Raw genomic sequence first — 8,594 nt, 5'->3', positions numbered from 1 at the left:
TCGATCTCCTGACCTCGTGATCCGCCCGTCTCGGCCTCCCAAAGTGCTGGGATTACAGGCTTGAGCCACCGCGCCCGGCCTGAGTTTTCTTTTTAAACTAGCATTGAAAAAAAAGTAACGCGTTTTTATTTTGAAGCAAACAAAATATGAAAATAAGCATGTGGAAGAAAAATCCACCCACCCCCACCCCAGAAAGAAAAACTGCTAACATGTACCTCAGCTGTTTAGGGCTTTCCCCCCTAGGATCTTATATATTAGTCTGAGCCTACGTTGAGCCCTCTGCTGGGGATCCAGTCTCTTCTGTCTGCACATACAAGGAGAACGCTGCTCTCCAACTCTAAATTCTTTTTTCTTCCTCTTTTTTTGAGATAGGGTCTCACTGTGTCACCCCGGCTGGAGTGCAGTGGGGCAGTCATAGCTCACTGCAACCTCGACCTCCCCAGCTCAAGTGGTCCTCCCACCTCAGTCTCCTGAGTAGCTGGAACTACAGGCACGTGCCACCACGCCCAGCTAAGTTTTGTATTTTTTGTAGAGACAGGGTTTTGCCATGTTGCCCAGGCTGATTTCAAACTCCTGGGCTCAAGCCGTCCTCCCCCTTCAGCCTCCCAAAGTGCTGGGATTACAGGTGTGAGCCACCGCACCTGGCCACCAACCCCAAATTATTTCTTAGGGGTCTTGGCAGAAAGCTGGGCACTCTCTCAAAAGGGGAAGAGCCCAGGCCTTTAGGTGTCAGAGAGTACTCTGAGTGCATCAGAACTGAACACAGGCGGGAGCTAAACTGAAAGAGAAACATTACATCGCATAGCTCACAGGGGCTCTAGCACCTCTACTCTGAAGCTTCTCTAAGCAATGGCTACACAAAGGAGATAGAACCCTTTTCTTCTCAGCCACTACTGCTTTAGCCCCTGAGGGGTAAGGGCAGGTAACAGCTCCAGAGCTACCCAGAGCAGCACACAGTGGTGTCATCATCCACTGGGGACACATTGTCACCCCAGATAGACAATATTACACCATATGACTAGAGAGGACACAGAGTGAAATACACTAATTGGTTTCATCCTGGCTACACAGCTTACAGCTATGAGATCTTGGTCAGGTTACTTACATCTTCTGTGTCTGTTTTCTTATCTCTACAATAGAGGTGATAATAATACTCTCTACCTTAGAGGGCTCCTTCAAGAATGAAATGAGATCTTGTCTGCAAAGTGTTCAGTTTGGGTGTCTGATATACACTAGGGGATAATAAAAGTTTTTATTATATGCGTGAGGATCTGTAAATATAGTTGTATCGGGTTTCGGAATGTAAATTGTGTGAGGTTCTTTGGCGACAGGGGTGCTGCGTTCCTGGCATCAAAAGAAGTTTCCAGTGCATCCCAGTGGGAGGGTGATGGCCTCATAACAGCATCTACCCTCCTCTGGGGGTGGGGAGGGAAATAGGCCACGGTAATTAGAGATTGTGGTTACCATTTGTTCCTTCTAAGGACTGGGGATGGGGAATTATTAAACCCTATGGTGAAGCAAAGAAAACAGGAGGTGCTTTTTGTGCGGCTCACTGCAAGCTCTGCCTCCTGGGTTCACACCATTCTCCTGCCTCAGCCTCCCAAGTATCTGGGACTACAGGTGCCCGCCACCACATCCGACTAACTTTTTTGTATTTTTAGTAGAGACGGGGTTTCACCATGTTAGCCAGGATGGTCTCGATCTTCTGACCTCATGATCCACCCGCCTCGGATTCCCAAAGTGCTGGGATTACAGGCGTGAGCCATCACGTCCGACTGTGTGAAGGCTAAAAAGAAAAGAGGTTAAGTGGCCGGGAGCAGTGGCTCATGCACTTTGGAAGGCCGAGGTAGGCAGATCACTTGAGGAATTTGAGACCAGTCTGGCCAACATGGTGAAACCCCATCTCTACTAAAAACACAAAAATTCGCTAGGCATGGTGGCGCGTGCCTGTAATCCTACCTACTGGGGAGGCTGAGGCATGAGAATCGCTTGAACCTGGGAGGCGGAGGTTGCAGTGAACTGAGATCGTACCACTGCACTCCAGCCAGGGCAACAGAGCAAGACTCTGTTTCAAAAAAAAAAGAAAAGAAAAGAAAAGAAAAGAGATTGTGGAGGGCAGGGGGCCCTTTAACAAGGGTTAAAATCCTTAGGGAAAGTTGGGGCAGGGGGCTTTCACTGGGTGTGGTCCTAGAGCAGTCATTGGCCCTACCAGGTCCAGGATCTGGAAAACAGCCCCTAAATCACCAGAGTTGCTTTCAGGCAGATGTCTCAGCAAATGCAAAGGGCTAAGGTAGGCGTGGATTTACTTTTATCAAGTCAGGTTCCTCTGTTTCACCACTTGTGAGCCAAGTTGGACTGGAACTGGAGAATCGCCCTTTCCCTATCTGTTCATCAAGCCCTGCAGGACACATCTGGGATACTCATAAACTCCCTGGTTGTGGCTCTTAAGCTTTATCAGGCTTCAGAATTGTTGGAGGACAGCGGATGGTCAGGAGGGGAAAGAGGAGGAGTTGTAAAACACACAGACTTTCCAGTAAGATTTTCATCCATTAAGTCTGGGATGAAGCCAAGAAGCTGCATTTGTGGCAGTCACTCCTTGACTAGGATGCAAAGGAGCCCCTTGACTGTTTCTAGAAACACTGCCCTAAGGCAGTGGCAATGCTTTATTAGGTGGCATATCAATAAATTCAAGGGGTGGATATCAGCATCTTTTGTAAAAAGAAAGAAAAGGCTGGGCACAATGGCTCACGCATGTAATCTCAGCATTTTGGGAGGCCGAGGAGGGTGGATCACCTGAGGTCAGGAGTTGGAGACCAGCCTGGCCAACATGGCGAAACTCCGTCTCTACCAAAAATATAAAAACTAGCCAGGCGTGACGGCACTTGCCTGTAGTCCTAGCTACTCGGGAGGCTGAGGCAGAAGAATCGCTTGAACCCAGGAGGCAGAGGTTGCAGTGAGCCGAGATTGCGCCATTGCACTCCAGCCTGGGCGGTGGGTGACAGAGTGAGACTCTGTCTCCAAAAAAGGAAAAAAGAAAAAAGAAAAGAATGAAGAAGAAAACAGAAAACATGCTCTTAGTGAGGTTTTTGTTGTTCTTTCAATTACCTGTATATAGTTAAACAAAATGAATGGAAGGCCATTGTTTTGTACTGGGCTTTCACACTAGGCCCCACCAGACCAGACCAAAACAAAATGGAGTTACTCATGCTAAATTTCTACTTCACCAAACCAAAACTAAGTTGTTTATCTGAACTTCCAAGAAATTGGGAGAGAAAAGAGAAAGAGAGAGCATATTAAAATCCCCAAACAGTACAGAATTAGCTGGAATGATAAGGAAGTCCTCCCTGTTTTAACCCTGAAAGGAAATTAACTTTGAAATGAGCAATCCTCTTTTTTTCTTCTTCCCTTATTTCTGGTTTTTTTTTTTTTTTTTTTTTTTCCCAGCTCTTTTCTACCTATAAAGCCCATCTCCTCTGTTCAGCTCATTGGAATATTCTGTTTTATAGAACGAGGTGTTGCCTGATTCTAGAAGTGCTAATAAAAGCCAATAAGGTCACTTAACTACATTTGTTGTAATTTTGTCTTTGGCCTACATATACATATATATGCACCGTGGAGAATGAATGTATTTCTTTATGAAGTTAAAAAAGTTTGAAAGCTGCTTAGAGCTCTCAGGGGACCTCTGGAGGCTTCATGGGCATGGGCAGGGCTGTACTTGAACTTCAGGCACTCTGAGCCAGGGAGAGAAGAATGGACACCTTTGTTACATTTTAGTCATTCAACAGATTTATTGAGCCCCTGGCCTTCGACACTGGGGATACAATGGTCAAGAAGAACAAAGTCTACTTTCATGAACAAATAAAATGCAACAAATGGATATGTAATATAATGTCAGTAATGATAAGGGCTATGAAAAAATCCAAGTATTACAGGAAAAAATGCATGATGGAGGTGCTGTTGTAGAAAGGATGGTGTAGAAGGCCTTTCAGGTAAGTGACACTGGAAAAAGCAAGGCATGAAAACATCTGGGAAGGAGCTTTCCAGGCAGAGGACTAGCAAGTGCAAGACGTTTTTCTGTACCATCAACTCTGCTCCCCAATCTTCAAAGAACCTCACACGATTTACAATGTGTGAAAACCTGCTACAAATAAACTTACAGGTCCTCACACATAGGTTAAAGCATTCCTTAGCTCCCACTTTATGATACAAGCTGGAACGTATTTATTTTATAAGATTGGGATTATGTGTACAACCTGCTCTCTAACCTGCCCTTTCACTTGCTCATTTATAACATTTGGTTTGGATCTTTTCTAAAAAACTTAAAAAAAAAAAAATAACGTCTGGGCCAGGCACAGTGGCTCACACCTGTAATCCCAGCACTTTGGAAAGACGAGGCAGGCAGATCAGGAGGTCAGGAGATCGAGACCATCCTGGCTAACACAGTGAAACTCTGTCTCTACTAAAAATACAAAAAAAAAAAAAAAAAAAAAAAAAGAAAGAAAGAAAGAATGAAACTAGCTGGGAGTGGTGGCGGGCACCTGAAGTCCTAGCTACTCGGGAGGCTGAGGCAGGAGAATGACATGAACCTGGGAGGCGGAGCTTGCAGTGAGCCGAGATAGCGCCACTGCACTCCAGCCTGGGGGATAGAGTGAGACTCTATCTCAGAAAAAAAAAAAAACAAAAAAACAAAACCATAAAAAAAACTTCTGTAGAGACCTGAGTCTTGCTATGTTGCTAGACCAGTCTCAAATTCCTGACCTCAAGTGATTCTCCCACCTCAGCCTCCCAAATTGTTGAGATTACAGGTGTGAGCCACCAGGCCTGGCCTAAACTTTTTTATTGTAATGAACATTTTGGAAAGTCTTTTGGAAAGGACTATTCTTCCCTAGCCTTTACTTTCCCTCAGGCCTTCTCCTCGGTGTCAGGCCCAGCCTTTTCTGCCTGCCTGGTGGGGCCCTGGCCTGGCCCAGCCCAGCCCCCTTCTGCCTGGGCCTGTGTCCGTTCCTCCTTCCTTCTCAGACACTGATCCAATATCTCTGGTGCCAGTACTGGAAGTCATCTGACTGGAGTTTGCATGGTTTCCAGGAATAGCAATAAGACTACTAACACTGTGGCTTCTTTTCTTCCTGGGGTATTTTCACAGTACAGCCAGCTTGGACCATCACTTTTAAGAGGGATTTGGCAGCCTGCCATGCAGACAAATTCAGATCACATGGGTCCTCTATGGTGAAGTCCAAGTCTTCCAATGACAGAGTCCTCTCTGCTCAGGCCAGACTGAACTAGATGAGAACAGCTCTCTTCTCTAGAGGGCTCCTCAGACCAGCCCACTTCACAGGAGGGATGTTATCAATCTGGGCAAGTCCAGGAGAGAACAACCAACTCAGGCCATAAAGAGCCAAAAACTAGGATTATATTTAAACAAGGCAGAGCCACAGGCTGCTGTGGTTTGAACGTGTCCCCCAAAGTTCACGTGTTGGAAACTGAATTCCCATTGTAATAGTGTTGAGAGGTAGGACCTTTAAGAGGTGATTAGATCATGAGGGCTCTGACCTCATGCATGGATTAATGATGTTATTGTGGGAGTGGGTTCCTGATAGAAGGATAAGTCAGTCCCCTTCCCTCTCTAGCTCCTGCACATCACCATGTGATATCTTCCACCATGTCATAATGCAGCAAGAAGGCTCTCACCAGATGCAGCCTCTCGATCTTGGACTTCCCAGTCTCCAGAACCATGAGCCAAATCCATTTCTGTTCATAATAAATTACCCAGTCCAGTCTGTAGTATTCTGTTATAGCAGCACAAAATGGACTAAGACAAAGGCACTGGTAGTGTAAAGTTGAGGGGATGTGAAGTGAGGAGCCAGGAGAGGTCGACTGAAATTATGTTGCTTATACCTATAGCATTCTATCATGTCCTAACTGTCTGTCATGACTGTCTTTCTCTTTTAATCTTTGTTCAAAAATATTCAGTGGCCATCTACCATGTGCCAGCCCTACACTGTTCAATACCATAGCCACTAGCCCCATGTGGCTATTTAAATTTAATTAAAATAAATAACATTTAAAATTCAGTTCTTCAGTTGAACTAGCTACATTTCAAGTGCTCAATAGTTAGTAGGGCTAGTGATTAGTGTATTAGACAATACAAGTATAGAACATTGCCATAACTGCAGAAAGTTCTACTGTAATGCGGTGCCAGACCCTGGGTTAGACACCAACCATACAAGTGTAAATGAGACTCAGTCACTGCCTCTGTTACTTGCAGTTGAGTGAGAGAGAGAAGTAAATGAAAAGTTATACTACGTGGTGGAAAGTGTGGGAGCTTTGGAAGCACAGAAGAAGAATAGTTAACCCAGTCTGGAGAAGGGGAGAAGGGGTTAGGGAAGACTTGGGGCGTAGAGAGGGAAATGGCCTCTAAGCTGAGGATAAAGTCATATGCTGCATAATAACATTTTGATCAATGATGGACTGCATGTACCTGGTGGTCCCATAAGATTATAACACTGAGTCAGCCGCAGTGGCTCACACCTATAATCCCAGCACTTTGGGAGGCTGAGGCGGGCGGATCATGAGATCAGGAGTTTGAGACCAACCTGACCAACATGGTGAAACCCCGTCCCTACTAAAAATACAAGAATTAGCCGGGTGTGGTGGTGCACGCCTGTAGTCCCAGCTACTTAGGAGGCTGAGGTAGGAGAATCGCTTGAACTAAGGAGGCGGAAGTTGCAGTGAGCCGAGATTGCACTACTGCACTCCAGCCTGGGCAAGTCACTTACATGGCTGGCATTTGGTGCTAGCTACTGGATGGGCCATGTCTCTCAAACAGACTAGCCTGGTCCTCTTCCCATGCTGGCAGTGTTCCAAGAGGATAGGAGCAGAAACTGCAAGGCCTTTTGTAGCTTAAACTCAAGAAGTCCCACAATGTCACTCATGCTCCATTCTATTGGTCAAAACAAGTTACAAAGCCAGCCTTAACGGGAAGAGCTACAAAGAAGTTGTGGTCGTTTTTAATCTATCGTACCCTGATGTTGGCCTGAATCCCGGTGGTAGGTAGAGAGAAGTGAACAGATTTTTATTTTTATAATGTTTGTGAGGCAGAATTTAGAAGTCTCGAGGGTTGTTCTTGAACAAGGAAGCGAGGGTAAAGTTACAAATGACTCCTAGATCCTTGACTTGGGTGACTGGTGAATGGTAGTGCCCAGCACTTAGAGGGAAAAGAGGAGGAACAGGTTTGGGGGGAAGATGATGATGTTTCCAGTATGAGTCATGTCAAGAATGAGGTGTCTTTTAAACAGCCAGTTGCAGATGAGCGGGTGGCAGGTGGATATACAGGTGCGGCTCAGGGAGAGGCCTGACTACAGGTACCAGTTTGGGAGTCTTTCATGCCTTAAACCTAAAGCTTCTCTCTCAGAGGGAAGAACATTCCCAGAGCAGGAACATCTTGGGGGCAGAGATCTAGTAACTCAACTCTGTAGCTGCACTGAGCCTAGCCCAGAGTCCCAGGACAAAGCAGTAAGTCTATCCTGGTTGTGGCTTGCCCAGCTGTTGTGGGGAAAAGGGATTAATTCTGTAAGGAGAGCCATCGGCTCTGAACGAAGACCAGAGTTTCAAGTGGCATAGGGGTAGATACGTTCTCCTGCCAGAAGGAAATCTCCCAACAATAGGTCACTAGCTTAGAAAGTAATGAGTGCATCATCACAGAGCAAGCATCAACTAGGGCTACAGATACCCCATCAGGGATGCCATGGAGGGGATCCCTTCCCTGGATTGGAAAACAGACCCAATAGCCAGTATGTGGAGGCAAACTTCTTTCACCACTCCCACATCCTCAAAGGCACCCAATTTTCAGAAACTCCACAAATCTTCATCGAAGGCTGTTTTGCCTGATCAACACTGCAAAGGCACCTACTAGGGTTCAAAATAAATGTTGGGGCCAGGCGCAGAGGCTCATGCCTGTAATCCCAGCACTTTGGGAGGCTGTGGTGGGTGGATCACCTGAGGTCAGGAGTTCAAGACCAGCCTGGCCAACATGATGAAACCCCATCTCTACTGAAAATAGAATAATTAGCCGGGCATGGAGGCCTGCACCTGTAGTCCCAGCTACTTGGGAGGCTGAGGCAGGAGACTCGCTTGAACCTGGGAGGCAGAAGTTGCAGTGAGCCCAGATCACATGACTGCACTTCAGCCTGGACGACAGAGCAAGACTCCGTATAATAAATAAATAAGTAAATAAATAAATGTTGGCTAGGATACCTGCCATTCATTCATTAATTCAACAAACATTCAACAAGCCCCTACTATATACCAAGCCCCATACTGTGCACCAGGAATAGGGAGATGAAGAGACTCCAGTCTGGAAGCAAAGAGACTGCAGCTGTAAAAACTGTTAGTTTCTACAACTGTCTTCCCATTCGGATCTCAAGAAGGTACTGAGGGGTCTCTTCTTGCTATGGTACTAGGCTGTAACGGCTCGATGAAAAAAATAATGAAAGGGATAGAGGAGTGGGGGGCTGGGAGAGTGTCCAAAGGAGGAATTTCTAGTCGAAATCAGGGAAACTCCAAAGAAACACGGCAACATGTATATCTGAGCGACT

Source organism: Chlorocebus sabaeus, chromosome 12 (assembly GCF_047675955.1).
Source record: "Chlorocebus sabaeus isolate Y175 chromosome 12, mChlSab1.0.hap1, whole genome shotgun sequence".
In the NCBI taxonomy this organism is placed as follows: Eukaryota; Metazoa; Chordata; class Mammalia; order Primates; family Cercopithecidae; genus Chlorocebus; species Chlorocebus sabaeus.
This window is presented reverse-complemented; position numbering follows the sequence as displayed.